Source organism: Pleurodeles waltl, chromosome 4_2 (assembly GCF_031143425.1).
Source record: "Pleurodeles waltl isolate 20211129_DDA chromosome 4_2, aPleWal1.hap1.20221129, whole genome shotgun sequence".
Taxonomy (NCBI): domain Eukaryota; kingdom Metazoa; phylum Chordata; class Amphibia; order Caudata; family Salamandridae; genus Pleurodeles; species Pleurodeles waltl.
Genome location: NC_090443.1, coordinates 1,036,667,024 through 1,036,685,972, shown reverse-complemented (window position 1 = coordinate 1,036,685,972; position 18,949 = coordinate 1,036,667,024).

The window sequence follows — 18,949 nt, the reverse complement described above, 5'->3', positions numbered from 1 at the left end:
GGAGGATTCCCCCAATAGGATTAGCGATGTGCCCCCCCCCTCAGGGAGGAGGCACAAAGAGGGTGTAGCCACCCTCAGGGCTAGTAGCCATTGGCTACTAACCCCCAGACCTAAACACACCCCTAAAACCGAGTATTTAGGGGCACCCCAGAACCTAGGAAACTAGATTCCTGCAACCTAAGACGAAGAAGGACTGCTGAGCTGAAAAACCTGCAGAGAAGACGGAGACACCAACTGCTTTGGCCCCAGCTCTACCGGCCTGTCTCCCCACTTCAAAAGAACTGCTCCAGCGACGCGTTCCACAGGGTCCAGCGACCTCTGAAGCCTCAGAGGACTACCCTGCATCTAAAAGGACCAAGAACTCCAGAGGACAGCGGCTCTGCTCCACAAAGACTGCAACTTTACAACAAAGAAGCAACTTTGAAACAACACATGTTTCCCGCCGGAAGCGTGAGACTTTACACTCTGCACCCGACGCCCCCGGCTCGACTTGTGGAGAACAAACACTACAGGGAGGACTCACCGGCGACTGCCAGCCCGTGAGTAGCCAGAGTTGACCCCCCTGAGCCCCCACAGCAACGCCTTCAGAAGGAATCCAGAGGCTCCCCCTGACGGCGACTGCCTGCTTCAAAGACCCGACGCCTGGTAAGGACACTGCACCCGCAGCCCCCAGGACCTGAAGGATCCGACCTCCAGTGCAGGAGCGACCCCCAGGTGGCCCTCTCCCTTGCCCAGGTGGTGGCTACCCCGAGGAGCCCCCCCCCTTGCCTACATCGCTGAAGAGACCCCTTGGTCTCCCATTGAACTCTATTGCGAACCCGACGCCTGTTTGCACACTGCACCCGGCCGCCCCCGTGCCATTGAGGGTGTACTTTTTGTGCTGACTTGTGTCCCCCCCGGTGCCCTACAAAACCCCCCTGGTCTGCCCTCCGAAGACGCGGGTACTTACCTGCTGGCAGTCTGGAACCGGGGCACCCCCTCCTCCATTGAAGCCTATGCGTTTTGGGCACCACTTTGACCTCTGCACCTGACCGGCCCTGAGCTGCTGGTGTGGTAACTTTGGGGTTGCTCTAAACCCCCAACGGTGGGCTACCTTCGACCCAACTTTGAACCCTGTACGTGGTTTAATTACCTGCAAATCTAACACTTACCTCCCCCAGGAACTGTTGAAAATTGCACTAAGTGTCTAGTTTTAAAACAGCTATTTGCCATTTGTGTGAAAACTGTATATGCTATTTTGTTAATTCAAAGTTCCTAAAGTTCCTAAGTGAAATACCTTTCATTTAAAGTATTGTTTGTAAATCTTGAACCTGTGGTTCTTAAAATAAACTAAGAAAATATATTTTTCTATACAAAAACCTATTGGCCTGTGTTAGACTTTTCATCCTTGGCGTGGTCTCCCTTAACTTTTTGCCTCTGTTCCCCAGGTTGTTGATGTGTGCTGGACTCTGATTTTATTGTTTTTGTTACTCTGGGCACTTTACCACTGCTAACCAGTGCTAAAGTGCAAGTGCTCCTGTTTAAAATGTGTACGTAATTGGTTCTCCATGATTGGCATATTTGTTTTACTGTTAAGTCCCTAGTAAAGTGCACTAGAGGTGCCCAGGGCCTGTAAATCAAATGCTACTAGTGGGCCTGCAGCACTGGTTGTGCCACCCACATAAGTAGCTCTGTAATCATGTCTCAGCCCTGCCACTGCAGTGTCTGTGTGTGTATTTTTACAGTGTAAATTCAACTTGGCAAGTGTACCCACTTGCCAGGCCTAAACCTTCCCTTTTCTTACATGTAAGGCACCCCTAAGGTAGGCCCTAGGTAGCCCCAAGGGCAGGGTGCAGTGTATGGATAAGGTAGGACATATAGTAATGTGGTTTATATGTCCTGACAGTGAAATACTGCCAATTTCGTTTTTCACTGTTGCAAAGCCTGTCTCTCTCATAGGATAATGTGGGGGCTACCTTTAAATATGATTAAAGTGTAGATTCCCCTAGAGAGTAGATTGACATGTGGAGTTTGGGGTCCCTGAACTCACAATTTAAAAATACATCTTTTAGTAAAGTTGATTTTAAGATTGTGCGTTTGAAAATGCCACTTTTAGAAAGTGAGCATTTTCTTGCTTAAACCATTCTGTGACTCTGCCTTGTTTGTGGATTCCCTGTCTGGGTCAGTTTGACAGTTGGTTGTTTTTCACCTCACACCAGACAGTGACACAAAGGGAGCTGGGGTGTAACCTGCATTTCCTGATTAGCCATCTCTGCTAGGAGGGAGGGGTGGTGTGGTCACTCTCATCTGAAAGGACTGTGCCTGCCTCTAACAATGCCGGCTCCAACCCCCTGGTGTGTGTCTGAGGCCTTGCCTGGGCAAGGCAGGATTTCACAAGTAGGTGTGAGTCCCCTTTGAAGAAAGGTGACTTCAAAGACTAAAATGGGTATAAGAAGGGCACCCAAATCTACAGACTTTAGAAACACTTCTGGAACCAAGAGGAACCTCTGCCTGGAGAAGAGCTGATAGCTGAAGAAGAAGTGCTGCCCTGCCTGTGACTGTGCTTTGTGGAGCTTTCCTGCAGTGCTGCTTCTGCCAGAGTAAGAGGGCAAAGACTGGACTTTGTGTGCCTTCCATCTTAAGAAGAAATCTCCAAGGGCTTGATCTAGAGCTTGCCTCCTGTTGTTTGAAGTCTCAGGGACAGCAAAGACTTCTCTCTGCCAGCACCTGGAGTCTCTGGAGAGACTCCTACTCTACCCTGTGGTGCCCATCCAGTTCCTGGGACCCTGAAAGGAGAAGCTGACAGCCTAAAGACAAGAAAATCCACGCACAGATCGGTGTGCGGGGAAAAGATTGACGCAAATCCGATCTGCGGCTAAAAAAAACGATGCGCCGCCGGCTCCGCAGCTGAGAAACGACGCTCGCAGGAAACGCGACCGAAAAATCGACGCACGGAGCAGGAGAAACGATGTGCAGCATCGCTGACGGAGGCTGGGAGATCGCAACCTGCGCGGCGGGATTTTCAAATCATCGTGCGGCTGGATTTTTTTACTCAAGTACCGCCGTGCGGAGTTATTTTTGACGCACACCCGCCCGTGCGGGGTTATTTTTGACGCACACCAGGTACATTTTCACTCTAGCAGCGCTAGTGTGTTTTTAAAACTACTTAAAGACTCTTTTTGATTTTTAATTAATAACTTGACTTGTGTATGGTGGATTTTTGTCGTTTTGGTCTTGTTTTGTTTAGATAAATATTTCCTATTTTTTCTAAACCTGTGTTGTGTCATTTTGTAGTGTTTTCATTAAGTTACTGTGTGTGTTGGTACAAATACTTTACACCTAGCACTCTGAAGTTAAGCCTACTGCTCTGCCAAGCTACCAAGGGGGTAAGCAGGGGTTAGCTGAGGGTGATTCTCTTTTACCCTGACTAGAGTGAGGGTCCTTGCTTGAACAGGGGGTAACCTGACTGTCAATCAAAGACCCCATTTCTAACAGCCTGGAATTGTTTTTGAGTGTGTGTTCCTCATTTATTGCCTGTGTGCATGTACAACAAATGCTTAACACTACCCTCTGATAAGCCTAATGCTCGACCACACTACCACAAAATAGAGCATTAGAATTATCTCTTTTTGCCACTATCTTACCTCTAAGGGGAACCCTTGGACTCTGTGCATGCTATTTCTTACTTTGAAATAGTACATACAGAGCCAACTTCCTACAATATGTTTTCACAAAACTCTTACCACAGGGAAACTTGTAAACATGGGCTCCATGTATGCCCCCTTGGATGTTAGAACTGGTTTCCTTTTTCAAATCAGAGGGCTAGTCACATCCTTTCGGGGTATCATTGGCAGGACTGGAACTGTGATGCTAGACCCCATTTTGGACAGATCGGGTAGACCAGACGTACAACATGACAGTGACAGAAGTGTATTGAGCAACCTAGTGCAGGACCAGGCCCTACACAAACCTTGGAGATTGCTACATCCCTGGGCTAGAAACTACACTATCAGCTCATGGCCTCACAGCATATGAACCTGGATGGACTGTTTTCTCTGCATCCATCTTGTGACTCAGCATTATCCAACGTGACCATATTTCCTTCTGGGATGTCAGATCATGACATTGTAGGCCTACAGCAGGATCTGGGGCTACAACAGCCCCTGCAGGGCCACTGGTTCTTAAACACCTCTCATTACAAAGACCCGGAGGCTAATTGTCACCTCACAGACTAAGTGGACAAGTATTAGGAGGATGACAATGATTCAACCCTCTCAGGGCAGACACTACACAGGGCCGGAAAGGTTGTTGTGTGAGGACTACTGATGAGTGACTCTGCGCTGGCCAAACAGAAACTCTGGAATCCCGGATCCGGAAATTGACTTCTGCTTATTCCTCATCTCCCAACCAGGAGCTTCTCAGGGAGCTCCTATTGGTCAAATATCAATTGGACAATCTTTGTACAGAGAAATGCCTTTTCCACATCTTACAGAGGCATTATCAATCAATCAATCAATCATTGAATTTATAGAGCACTCTACGTAACCGTGAGGGTTTCAAGGCGCTGGGGGGAGGGGACAGGGAGACAGGGTGCTGCTGTTACTGATCGAAGAGCCAGGACTTGAGGAGTCTTCTGAAGGTGAGTAGGTCTTGGGTCTGTTGCAGGTTGGTAGGGAGGGTGTTCCAGGTCTTGGCGGCAAGGTATGAGAAGGATCTGCTGCCGGAGGTCTTTCTTTAGATGTGGGGAACGACGGCGAGGGCGAGGTTTGCGGAGCGGAGCTGACGGGTGGGGGTGTAGAAGCTGAGTCTTTTGTTCAGGTAGGCTGGTCCGGTGTCGTGGAGTGCTTTGTGAGCGTGGGTAAGAAGCTTGAAAGTGATCCTCTTGTCTACGGGGAGCCAGTGAAGGTTTCTCAGGTGGTGGGAGATGTGGCTGCGGCGGGGTATGTCGAGGATCAGCCGGGCGGAGGCGTTTTGGATGCGTTGGAGGCATCGTAGGTCTTTTGCTGGGATGCCTGTGTAGAGTGCGTTGCCATAGTCTAGCCTGCTGCTGACGAGGGCCTGTGTCACCGTTCTTCTTGTCTGTCGGGATCCACTTGTAGATCCTACGGAGCATGCAGACTGTGTTGTAGCAGGAGGAGGAAACTGCGTTGACCTGTTTAGACATGGTGAGGGAGGAGTCGAGGACAAAGCCCAGGATGCGTGCGTGGTCGGTCGGTGTCGGTGGGGTTCCTAGTGAGGTAGGCCACCAGGAGTCATCCCAGGCGGAGGGGGTGGGTCCGAGGATGAGGACCTCCGTCTTGTCCGAATTCAGTTTCAGACGGATGCTTCTCATCCATTCGGCGATGGATTTTATTCCCTCGTGGACGTTGGTCTTGGCAGTGCGTGGGTCTTTGGTGAGTGAGAGGATGAGCTGGGTGTCGTCGGCGTAGGTGAAAATGTTGAGGTTGTGTTGTCAGGCCACTTGTGTGAGGGGGGCCATGTAGATGTTGAACAGCGTTGGGCTGAGGGATGAGCCTTGGGGGACGCCGCAGATGATGTCGGTGGCTATGGAGCGGAAGGGGGGGAGGCGGACTCTCTGGGTTCTGCAGGAGAGGAATGAGATGATCCAGTCGAGGGCTTTTCCTTGAATTCCGGCTTCGTGGAGGCGTGTTTTCAGGGTGCGGTGGCAGACTGTGTCGAAGGCAGCAGATAGGTCCAGGAGGATGAGGGCTGATGTTTCACCGTTGTCCATTTGGCATCTGATGTCGTCTGTGGCGGCGAGAAGGGCGGTCTCAGTGCTGTGGTTTCGTCTGAAGCCGGACTGGGAGGGGTCCAGGATGTCGTTGTCTTCGAGGTGGCTGGTTAGTTGTGTTGACGATTTTTTCAATGACCTTCGCTGGGAAAGGGAGTAGGGAGATCGGTCGGACATTCCTGAGGTCGTTGGGGTCTGCTTTGGGCTTCTTGAGGAGGGCGCGAATTTCGGCGTGCTTCCAGCCTTCCGGGAATGTCGCGGTTTCAAAGGAGATGTTGATGACCTTCCGTAGTAGGGGGGCGATGGTGGAGTCGGCTTTGTTGTATACGTGGTGGGGACAAGGGTCTGACGGAGATCCTGAGTGGGTGGAGTTCATGATCTTGCGTGTCTCTGTGTCATTGACGTTGATCCAGGAGGTCAGGCGGTTTGCACCAGTGGAGCTTTTGGGGGTGGGGTCTGGCGTGGGAGTGGCATTGAAGCTGTCGTGGATGTCGGTGATCTTCCGATGGAAAAAGGTGGACAGCGCGTTGCAGAGTTCTTGGGATGGTGGGATGCTGTTGACGTTGGCGCTGGGGTTGGAGAGTTCTTTCATGATGCTGAAGAGCTCTTTGCTGTCGTGTGCGTTGTTGTCCAGGCGGCCTTTGAAGTGGGATCGTTTGGCATGTCTGATGAGTTGGTGATGCCTGCGGGTGGTGTCCTTGTGGGCTGTGAGGGTGTCAGGTGTGTGTTCGAGGAGCCATTCCTTTTTTAGTTTCCAGCAGTCGCGCTTGGAGTTTAGGAGCTCGTCAGTGAACCAGGTGGCTTTTCTTCTGGCTTGGTTGTCGGTGGGTTTCTTGAGTGGCGCAAGGGTGCTGGCGCAATCGTTGATTCACAGTGTGAGGTTGTGGGCTGCGGTGTCTGGGTCGGTGGGGTCGGAGGGTGGGTTCTGAGCGAGGGTGTTGGTAAGCTGGTCTTCAGTAACTTTGCTCCAGCATCGGCGGGGTGGTTGTTGGGTGCGGTGGTGCTCGGTATGTTTCTTGTAAGTGAAGTGGATGCAGTGGTGGTCGGTCCAGTGGAGTTCGGTGGTATGGTTGAAGGTGACGTGGGCGCTTGAGGAGAAGATGGGATCAAGCGTGTGGCCGGCGATGTGGGTTGGTGTGTTGACGAGTTGTCTGAGGCCGTGTTTGGTGAGTTTGTCGATCAGAGCTGTGAAGTTGGTGTCTTTGTTGTTCTCCAGGTGGAAATTTAGGTCCCCGAGGAGGATGTAATCCGTTGAGGTGAGTGTGTGGGTGCTGGTGAGGTCGGCGATGGATTCGCTGAATGGTGCTCGTGGTCCGGGAGGTCTGTAGATGAGTGTTCCTCTGAGAGTGGTGTTGGGGTCGGTGTGGTTACGGAAGTGTAGATGTTCGGCAGTCTTGAGGGTGTCGTCCGTGTTGGTGTAGACCTTGAGGGTGGATTTGTGGGTGATATAAATGTGGTGAAAAATCAGGCTGTCTACTGGTCTATCAACTCCAGCAACAAAAGTCCTTAAAGTGATCCCCGCCATTAGTGCTTCAGATGGTCGCCTCTTAACCCATCCGACGCCTATAATAGCAGAATTTCAGAAATATTATGAGAATCTCCATATTGCTGGAGCACCCCCAATCCCTGAGGCCAAAACTTCACCTTTTTTTCAGAACCTCAAGCTGCCAAAGTTGACCCCAATGCAATCAGCGTAATTAGAAGGAGTGATCATGGCAGAGGAGGTCACTTTGGCTATCAATGTTATGCCCAACAGGAAGGCTCCTAGAGAGGACGGTTTCCTGTAAGAATTTTACAAAGCCACAAAACCTCTAATGATCCCAGTATGCAAGGAGGCCCTATATAACAGACACCTAACCCCCAATTTTCTCAGAACCAAATTTCAGGGATTCCGAAACCTGGGGAAAAAACCCTTAGAATACACCAGTCACAGGCCGATATCACTGATAAAGTACAAGTTACTTACCTTCGGTAACAAAATATCTGGTAGAGACATATTCTAGTTGCAGATTCATTACCTTAGAATTTTCCCCCAGGTGTCAGACTGGATCCAGAGATTTTTCTTCGAGCAATACTCTTCCGCGTCGGTAGGTGGCGTTGGTCGACTCTGGAGGCATCGTAGGCATTGTGGTTGCCGTGATGGCGTCAGGAGTACGACATAGATGCCGCCCTCGCGCAGTGACGTCAGTTTCTTTTAACGACTTTCCATGCCAGAGCGCAGAGCCGCTAAGAACACTGAGATTGGTGCGCCAGAGCTAAGGATCTGAAAGGGGAAATCCCTGTCCCTAGAAATCAGTTCGCAAGTGGGGAGGATGGGTGGGCGGTAAGGAATCTGCAACTAGAATAGGTCTCTACCAGACATTTCGTTACCGAAGGTAAGTAACTTGTACATCTGATAGAGACTTCTAGTTGCAGATTCCTTGCCTTAGAATAGATACACAAGGAATGCCATCCTCTGTGGTGGGCTGCAAACTAAGATCATACTAGAAAGTCCTCCAGGACCGAACGACCAAAGTAGCTGTCTCGACGGAACTGTCTATCCAGGCTGTAATGCTTAGCAAACATGTGCAGGGATGGCCACATAGCTGCCTGACAGATATCCAGGACAGAACTCCGTGTGCTAACGCAGTGTAAGCAGCAGTTGCTCTGGTGGAATGAGCACGCAAGCCTTCAGGAAGTTGCTTCTTAGCCAAAGCGTAACATATTTTGATGCAAAGAAGCATCCATCGAGAGATGGTATGCTTTTGCACCACCTTCCCTTTTTTCGTACCCACATAGCCAACGAAGAGTTGATCGGCTACCAGGAAATCTTTAGTACGATTGAGATAGAACGCCAACGCTGTTTTTGGGTCCAGATGGTGGAGTCTTTCCTCCACATGTGAAGGATGTGGGGGTGCGTAGAAGATAGGCAAAGTGATGGACTGGCCTACATGAAATGGTGTAACCACCTTAGGAAGGAAGGAAGCTCTAGTGCGTAGCACTACCTTGTCAGGATGTACAAACAAGTATGGAGGTTTTGAGGAAAGGGCCTGAAGCTCACTCACCCTGCGAGCAGAGGTGATAGCGACCAGAAAGACAGTTTTGAAGGTGAGGAGCCGCAAGGGACAATTATGTATTGGCTTAAAGGGTGTACACATCAAATAAGTAAGTACAAGATTAAGGTCCCACTGAGGCATGATAAATGGAGTGGGAGGAAATAAATGGGTGACCCTTTTAGGAACCTACTCACAATAGGTGATTTAAAGAGTGAGGGCTGATCAGGGAGCCTAAGAAAGGTGGGAATGGCAGATAAATACCCTTTAAGGGTGCCCAAAGCAGAGGCCTGCTGGGCTAAAGAAAGAATGAACAGAAGAACCTCTGACAGAGGGGCAGAATTGGGATCAACAGATTTGTTGGTACACCATGCCACAAATTTATTCCAACGACAGGCGTGTACAGTTTTAGTTGATGGACGCCTGGCTGCCAAGATAACATTGCAGACTTCGGGTGGAAGAGCGAAAGCCGTCAACTGTTGCTGCTCATTTTCCACGCATGAAGGCGGAGGTTGGACAGGTTCGGGTGCAGAACCGTCCCCTGTTGCTGCAACAGAAGATCCGCCCGAAGAGGCAGTCTGAGTGGAGGATCGATGGACATGGTCAATAGCTCTGGATACCACACTCTTCGAGCCCTGTCCGGAGCCACCAAGATGACCTGGGCCCGGTCGTTCTTGATTTTCTTGAGAACTCTGGGAAGAAGAGGGATAGGCGGGAAGGCGTAAAGGAGGCCGGAATTCCACTTGAGAGGAAAAGCGTCTCCGAGCGAGTGCCGTCTTGGAAACTCCAACACGCAAAACAGCTGACATTGCGTGTTCTCTGGGGAGGCGAACAGATCTAACCAAGGCTCTCCCCACTGCTGAAAGAGACCTTGTGCCACCTCCGGATGGAGATGCCATTCGTGATCGACTGTTCGTCGACGGCTGAGTTTGTCTGCTCTGGCGTTAAGGGAGCCTGCCAGATGTTGAACCATCAGGTTAATGCCCTGATGTTCCAGTCATGTCTAGAGGCAAAGTGCCTCCTGACAAAGCGTCCAGGACCCTACTCCGCCCTGTTTGTTGGAGTACCACTTGGTGGTAGTATTGTCCGTGAACACCTGCACCCCTTTCCCTTTGAGAGAGGGAAGGAATGCTTTTAACGCAAGCCTGATCGCCCGGAGCTCCAGCAGATTTATATGGAGCCCCGATTCCGCCAGAGGCCTCTGATCTCCGCCTCTCCCATGTGGCTGCCCCAACCCAGAAGTGATGCATCTGTCACTATAGAGAGATCTGGTTGGGGAATGGAGAGGGATCTGTCGTGGACCCAATTCGGATTCGAAAGCCACCACTGCAGGTCTTTCGCAGTCCCCTCCTAGATCTGGACCATGTCGGAGAGATTCCCCTGATGCTCCGCCCACTGGAAATTCAGGTCCCACTGCAGAGCCCGCATATGCCATCTGGTATGTGTTACTAGCAGGATGCAGGAGGCCATTAGGCCCAGCAGCCTCAGAGTCAGTCTCACCAAAACCCAAGACCGGGGCTGAAAGAGTGGAATCATAGCCTGAATGTCTTCGACTCGCTTTTCAGGAGGATAAGCCCGAAAATGCACTGTGTCCAGAACTGCCCCGATGAAAGGGAGCGTCTGAGAGGGAGTCAGGTGACACTTTGGCATGTTTATAGTGAACCCCAGCATGTGTAGGAGGTTCGCCATAGTCTGAAGGTGGGAGGCGACTGTCTGGGGCGAGTCCGCCTTCAACAGCCAGTCGTCGAGGTAGGGGAAGACTGAGACCCCTAACCTGCGCAGATGAGCTGCAATCATCGCTTTCGGGAACACCCGAGGGTTGCTGGTAAGGCCGAAGGGAAGCACGGTAAACTGAAAGTGCTCGGAACCTACCACGAATCATAGGTAACGTCTGTGGGCAGTCAGGATAGGGATGTGGAAATAAGCGTCCTGCAAGTCCAATGCTACCATCCAGTCTCCTGGGTCTAAGGCAGACAGAACCTGAGCCAGGGTGAGCATTTTGAATTTTTCCTTCTTGAGGAAGTATTTGAGGTCCCAAAGGTCTAGGATAGGACGTAAGCCCTTGTCCTTCTTTGGTATCAGAAAGTAGCGGGAATAACAACCACGACCTACTTCTGGCACAGGGACCTTTTCTATAGCTCCCTTGGCCAAGAGAGCAGCGACTTCCTGGCAGAGATGCACCAAATGATCCTCCGGAAGGTGATGGAAGGATGGTGGCATGTGTGGTGGAGCAGATTCGAAAGGGAGGGAGTAGACATTCCGAATGATCTGCAAAACCCACCCGTCCATGGTGATATGTTCCCAATGGGGCAGGTGATGGTGGATCCTGCCACCAACAGGGCGGGAGTGAGGGGACGGACTAGGAGGGTTTGGAGGCTGCAGGGGGGGCAGAGGTGGACTGGACAGACCTCTGGTTCCCTGTCCCACGGCCACGTGGGATTCCGCGTCCTCAGCCACGCATAGGCTGGCCAGCGTGCGTGGCACGGTGGCTGTGTGGAGGACACGACAGGGCGCCCCTTCCGTGTCCACAAAAGGGGTGAAAAGCGTACTGTGGTGGGCGAGAGGCCGAGGAAAGACCGAGGGACCGAACCGTAGCCCGGGAATCCTTGAATCTCTCCAAGGCCGAGTCTGCTTTGTCTCCAAAGAGACGGGTGCCATCAAAGGGTATGTCCATGAGTGACTGTTGGACATCCCCCGAGAAACCAGAAGTGCGTAACCAGGCGTGGTGCCGTAAGGCCACTGTCGTTGCAACCGATCTGCCCAGAGAGTCGGTCATATACAGCCCACAACGGATTGTGAACTTCGCAGCGTCTTTCCCATTGTTCACTGCTTGGGAGACGATAGCACGGGCCTCCTCCGGTATCTGCGGCAGGATTTGCACAACCATATCCCACAGGGAGTAGGTATAACGGCCCAAAAGGCATGCAGTGTTCACAGACCGCAGCACTAGACTGGAAGAAGAAAACAACTTCTTGCCAAACTGTTCCAGTCTTTTGAATTCCCGATCCGGGTGTGTGGAAGGGGACGCGCCTGAAGAAGAGGAAGCCTGGATAACAGGACTCTCAGGCGTGGGGTGTTGGGACAGGAATTTTGGGTCGTTCAGAGCAGGCCGATGGCAGCGTGCGATAGTCCTGTTCACAGGAGCCCCTGTGTTGGGCTTGGACCATGTACCCAAAAGGACATCGGTGAGGGCCTCATTGAATGGTAAAAGGGGTTCAAAGTAGAAGCCCCAGGCTGAAGCACCTCCATCAGGAGATTAGACCTGACCTCTACGGTAGGCAGCTCAAGGCCAAGGACCTCAGCTGCCCTACTGACCATCATACCATAAGTTGCTCCCTCCGCCGTAGCCACGGTAGGAGGAGACATCATGCCAGCGTCAGGAGAAGTGTCCAGACCACTGGCTTCGCCCAAATCCCATGCCCAGTCCATAGCAGGGTCATCCTAGTATTCATAAGGGTCCAGAGACCCCTCCAATTCCTCCCCATATTAGTAGCCATAGGAAAAAGGGTCTGAATGCGACCTGGGGCGAATAGGCCCCACCGAAGCCGAAGTCAGTTGACGTTGCTCCGACTCAGAGTCGTCGGGGATAAGAATTGGGTCGACATCGATAGTGGGCATCACCGACGTCAGGAGAGTCGATAATCGACCCAGTGCCGGGGAAGGTCTCTAGGGTGCGACCATCTCCGGTGCGGATCTGCACACGGATCCAGAGGTGACCCCGGTGGCCGGGGCAGAAGCCGCCGGCGTGGAATCCGAAGGCCCCTCAGCCGAACCCCTTGGGCCCGGAGGCGCCGTATCGGGGTCGGTCCGCCCAAAAATGAGGTGCATTGCATCGTAAAACTCTTTTAGTTGGGTGGGGGTCGCTCTGGCTCCGCGAAACTCGAGGAAGCGCGGAGTCGACCCAGACGCAGGCTCCGAGGATGGAGGCCTAGTGCGTGGACGCTCATGCCACATTGTGTCGGCCGAGCAACGGGGTGAAGTCGGAGAGCGATGGGACTTCAACTTCTTCTTCTTCTTACCTTGACCCGAGGATTTAGAAGAAGAGTGGTGATGACTCCGCGACCGATCTTGAGACCTTCCTCTCGAGCGAGACCGGGACCTACGCGGAGTCGAGTGCCGGGCTGCCATTAGCTTTAGGGACCGCTCCCTCAAAGCCTTCGGGTGCATGGGCCGACACTCGGAGCACGACTTCGGGCCGTGGTCGCGCTCGAGGCACCACAGACAAACGCGATGAGGATCCGTCACCGACATCGTCCAATGGCAGTACTCACAAGGCTTGAACCTGGTCTTCGGGGACATCCTTGACACACCAAAGTTCGTACACAAAAAACTCGACAAAACGGTCGAATTCGGGCAAAAAATAGCAGAGGGTAGCTCTTCTTCGGATCAGCATGTAGCAAAGAAAAGAACAGACGTCACTGCACGAGGGTGGGGTCTATGTACTACTCCTGACGTCATCACAGCGACCACGACACCTGCGGAGTTGACTGATGCCACCTACCGATGCGCAAGGGTATTGCTCGAAGAAAAATCTCCGGATCCAGTCTGACGCCTGGGGAAAAATTCTAAGGTAAGGAATCTGCAACTAGAAGTCTCTATCAGATTGTGGATGTTAAAATACTGGCCAAGATTTTGGTGACACACCTAAACATACTACAGCCCTCATACGCCCTTCGCAGGGTTTGGTCCCTGCTGCTCCACTGCCAACCACATGTGGACTCTCTCCCACTTACTCTGGCAGGTGAGGGACAATATGGACAGAAAAGTCCTCCACTTCCTGGACACCAAAAAGGCCATTCACTGAGTCGCCTGGGGCTATCTTTTTTGGACCATGGAGAAACTAGGGCTCTCTAGTGGTAGCTGTGGTGCGCAGCCAAGGCTTATTTAGGAGGAGTGTGAAGCACTTGCAATACCACAGCGGTGCAAAAATAAATGTACTTTATTATAGGAACACTGAACTAGAATACTATAGGCAATCACCCCATTTTGGAGGTAAGTATACACAAAATATACACTGGTAAGTACTAGGAATCAGCATAAAAACATTAGAAATAGCAAGGTCCCTATAGCCAGCCCAAACCATATACTAAAATAGTGGAATGCAGAAATGGGTCCCCCACCAGAGGTTATGGAGTAGTAAGCCAAGGGCTGGGAGACTATGCAACCCCAAGAGGTAAGTATCTTGAATACCCCCAGCGACCAGGAGTGAAAGGTAAATTACCTGGTCATCCCATAGGCTAACATCGGGACTTGGAATTGGAATATTGCAAGAACAGAACCAGGCTGGTGGAACCCAACAGTGGATTCTAGATGAAGAGGACCTGTAAAAGAAGGGGACAGAGTTCAGTCCACGCAGGAGTGTCTAGGTGGGGCAGGAGGCAATACCCACCCTTCTGTGGGTAAAGATCCGGGTTGACGTGATTAATGAAATCCCGCTGCGGAGTCCAAGAGCTGCAAAGGAGTCCCGGAGGTCACCTAGGAGCTGTCCCTCTATGTTTCCCGGATTGCAGATGGGTCAGTGGTCAGAAGGACCCCCAACAAGCACAAGCAATGGAGCTGAAGAGGAACAGCAAGGTCCTGGGGACTCAACCCTTGGAGGGGAGTCTGGGCTGATCCTAAGAAGGCAGGAGAGCCAGCAGAAGCAGACAAAGCCCCCACGGGCAACCCAGTAGCAGCAGGCGCAGTAAGTCGCAGTGAGGTCCAAGCACCACACCTGAAAAGGAGTCCCACATTGCTGGAGCAACAGAGAGGAGATTTTTCTTGCAGAGGTAGATTGCTGGGGGCTGTGGCTACTTGGAGCCTGAAGATCTCTTGGAGCAGAAGTCAACAAGCCTTAGTTGCTGCAATAGTCGCGGTGCACAGAGAGTCTGTCTTGGAAGAAGAGCAGAGGGCTCACAGTCTCCAAAGTTGGACAGAAGGCAGGGAGGACCGAGAGGACCCCTCAGAACCACAACCTGTGTTAGAGAATCATCACAGGTCCAGAGGGCAAAAGATCTCAGCAGCCGGACGTTGTTGTCTGAGGTGCCTGCCGATGAAGGGGAGTGACTCCTTCACTCCAAGGGAGATTCCTTCATGCTTTTTTGGTGCAGCTGAAGTCTTGCAGACGCCAGAGGATGCAATGCCATGGAAATGTTGCACATTGCTGACAGGAGCCGTGGAAACAATGTTGCAAGGAGTGTCTTTCTCGGTGTTACATTCTTGTTCAGTACCTGTGGAGTCCATCAGCAGTTCCAGATGCCAGGAACAGAAAAAGTTGTTGCAGAGGAGTCCTGGTGAAGTCTTGCGAACCGAATTTGGGGACCCACCCGCAAGGGAGTCCCTAAATAGCCCAAAAAGGGGATTGGTCACTTTGCAAGGTGACGACCTATCAGAGGGGGTCACTGACATCATCTGCCTAACCTGACCAGTCAGATGCTCCCAGGGGCCTCTTCCCATCTTGGTTTCAAGATGACAGAATCAAGTGGCCACCTGGAGGAGGGTGGTGATAGACAAGGGAGTGGTCACTCCCCTTTCCTTTGTGCACTTTCACGCCAGGGCAGGGACTGGGGGTCCCTGGACTGGTGCAAACTGTATTATTCAAGGAGTGCACCAAATGTGCCCTTCCAAGCAAGACTGTAGTGTTGGGAGGCTACCCCTCCCTAGCCTTGTAACACCTATTTCCAAGGCAGAGGAGGTTGCATCCCTCTCCCACGGGAAATCCTTTGTTCTGCCTTCCCCTGCTTGAGCTGGTCGAGAAGCAGGAGGGCAGAATCCTGTCTGAGGGACTGCAGCAGTGTTGGCTGCTCGCAGACCCTGAAAGACTGGTAGGAGCAATACTGGAGGGTCCTATAAGGAGGCTCCAGAGTGTATGGAATCATGCCACCAATACTGGCATCAGTACTGTGGTATGATTCTGACATGTTTGATACCAAACATGCCTAGGTTCGGAGTTACCATTATGTAGCTGGACCACAGGTAGTGTTGGCCAGTACATGGCTAAAATGGCTTCCCCATACTTACGAAGTCCAGGCAATTGAAACTAGAGTTTGTATGGGCACCTCTGCTCTTGCAGGGGTGCCCACACACACAGGGACCTGCACCCTGTCCCTAGGGCTGGAAGGGCCTACCATAGGTGTGACTTACAGAGACTGGTGCAGTGACCAGCAGTGGGGGGGAATCCACTGGTATATTTGGATCGAACATGGCATTAGTAATATCGATGACCTGGTCTCCAATGGTTCCATAAAGACATTTTGTGACCAGCTGTGGAGATGTATTCAACTGTTGCATGCCCTGTCCCACATCCTGTGGAGAGGGCATATCAAGCTATCTAGCTGTCCCATTACTCAATACATCTATACTTGGACAAACTTTAGAGGGGATATAGCGTGACTATGTGGTACACTTAATAGATCATTTTTACTCCCTTGCCACATCAAGAGCATTAAGTGCTTGGTGGGAAACACGTCTCAACATACAATTCCTGGAGGATGACTGGGAAACCCTCATGGTTGGTTATAACAAGGGGCTGCAAGTGGCTTGACTTAAGTACAGTTATTTTAAAATCCTCCCCTATTGGCAATGGTCTATGGCAAAACTGTGCAGCAACTACCTCAGCACTAATTCTTGTTGTTGGAGATGCGTGAAAAGGATTGCAACATACTCCCTATATTATAAGAATGCACCAGGCTGAGTGAATTCTAAACTCATATATAGGAACACTTGAAAAGGGAACTTCTGGTGACTAGACAACTGACTGCCCAGCTCGCCCATCTACACAATACTTCTGGCATCCCCTCCATAACACAACATGTCAATAGCTGGCTCTCCACAGCCATAGGCACAGGCAAACTGGCCATATGCCAAACTGGAAAACAACCCAAGTCCTGTCCTTCCAGTCCTGGCTTGGTAGTATGTACAACATGGCACTCTCTGAGAAAATAATCTAGAAGTTAACTGACAAATTGCAGACCTTTGAAGATGTCTGGGGCTTGGTCCTGAAAGGCTGACGATACCTCTTTAGATACCCACTCTGGAGGTACACTGCATTTGTAGTGAATCCAACCTTGTTTTAAATGGGAAACAGGAGTTAGCTTAGCCTTTGGCTTGCTGACTCATGCCCCCATTACCTAGTGACCTAGCACCACTGCTATTGATGCTGCACGTCGCCTTTCCACTGACCCAGTCTTCATGTCCCTACGGAGTATGAGCTAGAGACCTTATTCCAAGGTAACGAGGCTTGGCGGGCTCTTCTCATGGACATGGCATTGGCAGATTAGGTTTAACATACCTAGCCTCTCTTTAGGTTAGAGATTAGGTTTACATTATTAGGGTATTAGGACATATTTCATACTTTATGTCATTTCATGCTATTGCAAGATGGTGGCGGTCTTTGTTTTAATGACTCTCGTCTTTACACCTCTGTTTCTTGCATTGTTTATTATCCTAATCTTTGCAGCCCATGCAATTTATTGTAGATTGCAGTTTTGTTAAATAAAACCTATTGAAAACTTTACTGTAACTCCTTCATTGCCTGTGTTTGAATGAGACATGTTGTTCATGCGAGAAAGGGGTACTCTCCGTTTAACCACAACACTCCCTGAGAGGTCATACTTTTGAGTTCATGCGTAAAGGATGACACAAATCACCTTTTACTGTTTGGGTTTTTGGTGAGGTGCTGCTTGGGCCGGGAGCCGGGAGAGTTGGGAAGACAGTTGTGATTTGTTGAAGGATTCTCATAGTCACCTACAAACATAAGTACTGTCATCCTTAAACCAGCAGTCTTGACTAGAGCAAGAGTCAAACTACGACACATTCATCGCCTTACCATTCTCGCTTCCCTACTGACTCCCTAGAGATAGGCCACAACACTGTCATGCTCCATTGGACACATGTTCCCTGCTCCATGTTTTCCTTTAGGGCAGTGGTTCCCAATCTGTGCTTCAGGGACCCTTGGGGGGTCTGCAAAGCCCCCTCAGGGGGTCCACGACTACTTAGAAAATGTACTAATTTTAGCAGATTAGCTCCCCAGGTTCGAGTAATAATTCAGTAGGGGTCCCCACATTCCAATAATGATTCAGTGGGGGTACTGGGTTCTAGTATTGATATAGTAGGGGTCCACAGTAGTCAAAAGGTTGGGAACCACTGCTTTAGAAGGCTTAAGAGGAAAGGCATGCAGTGTGTCAAAGGTTGTTGACATGACCACGAATGCAAACTTTGCAATTTCGTCCCGGACAGGGGCGTGGGTGGAATTGCCCATTTCCTTGTTTCCCACTGAGAGGGACCACACACACTCCTGTTAAGAGTTTTACCTTCCACACTTGTTTGATATGCAAACATTTTCCATTTTCGTTGTCTGAAGTTTACACCTAGTTGTTTTTTTATCTACTTCTCATCGTTGTCGACCCCTTTGGGGTATTATGGCATGCTTTTTGAACTGAGGTTTCCATTTTCGTTGTTGTCAATGTCATGCCTTGTATAGTGACCAATAAGTGAAATCTGTGTCATAATTTTGAAGCAGTCAGAACAACATTAATAAAGAACTGAAATACAAAAAGAAGACCTAGAAAACTTTAAAAAGAAATACCTTTGGACAGTAGATCAACTTCAGCATTGGGAGTTCTGAGTAACCCCACCATACAAGCTGACAAGGATGATCATGACAAAAAGCTCCAATTTACCATAATACCTAAAGCAACAATAAGACAAACATTTGTCTGTTGATGATTATTTCTACTATGTTACAAATTGTGTACTTTCATTTATAATACTCAATATCTACATTTTGATTTTGATGTATGATTTTCTGTGTCTCAAGGGTAGCTGAACTGGGGCACATTTATTTTCTTTCAACACATAAACACAAGTAGCAGGGGATCCCCAGACCTACATCCTTAATGTTGTTTGGCGACCTGGCATTAACCACTAAGGTTAATGGCAAGTCCACCCTGACTGTGATTCTGTACCACAGCTGTGACCTGCAGCATTATGCAGCATTGATGTTGTCTTTTGGTAAATATCCCAGTATGACGTTGAGACATATACAACATTTGAAACCCAAACTGGGGACTCTGAGATCAGTGTTCCATGCCGTCCATATACCAAGCAACCTGCGAGAGGGGTGAAAACAGCCTAATTGTCTTGCACTCCACTGTACATGGTGTAGCATGAGACATGATCCCTGGCATTCACGGAGATGCTGTAAGGAAATGCCTCCTTGGCATGGTTA